This window comes from Oncorhynchus masou, unplaced genomic scaffold (assembly GCF_036934945.1).
Source record: "Oncorhynchus masou masou isolate Uvic2021 unplaced genomic scaffold, UVic_Omas_1.1 unplaced_scaffold_1077, whole genome shotgun sequence".
NCBI lineage: Eukaryota > Metazoa > Chordata > Actinopteri > Salmoniformes > Salmonidae > Oncorhynchus > Oncorhynchus masou.
Genome location: NW_027000482.1, coordinates 178785 through 179164, shown reverse-complemented (window position 1 = coordinate 179164; position 380 = coordinate 178785).

Below are 380 nucleotides of genomic sequence, written 5' to 3'. Positions count from 1 at the left end.
TTTTAAGAATCTGCAGCAGCCTCTTCCTTCTGAGTACAAGTTGCTGTGTAATTATGTCATTAATTAAATTATGTGTAATCTACACCTTTAGTCATTACCTTAAACATATACATTCCTTTATCGATTGGTGACTAACCAGTGAGCTTATCAATATGGATTGGTGACTAACCACCTTATCAATATGGATTGGTGACTAACCAGCTTATCAATATGGATTGGTGACTAACCATCTTATCATTATGGATTGGTGACTAACCAGCTTATCAATATGGATTGGTGACTAACCAGTGAGTTTATCATTATGGATTGGTGACTAACCAGCTTATCAATATGGATTGGTGACTAACCATCTTATCATTATGGATTGGTGACTAACCAGC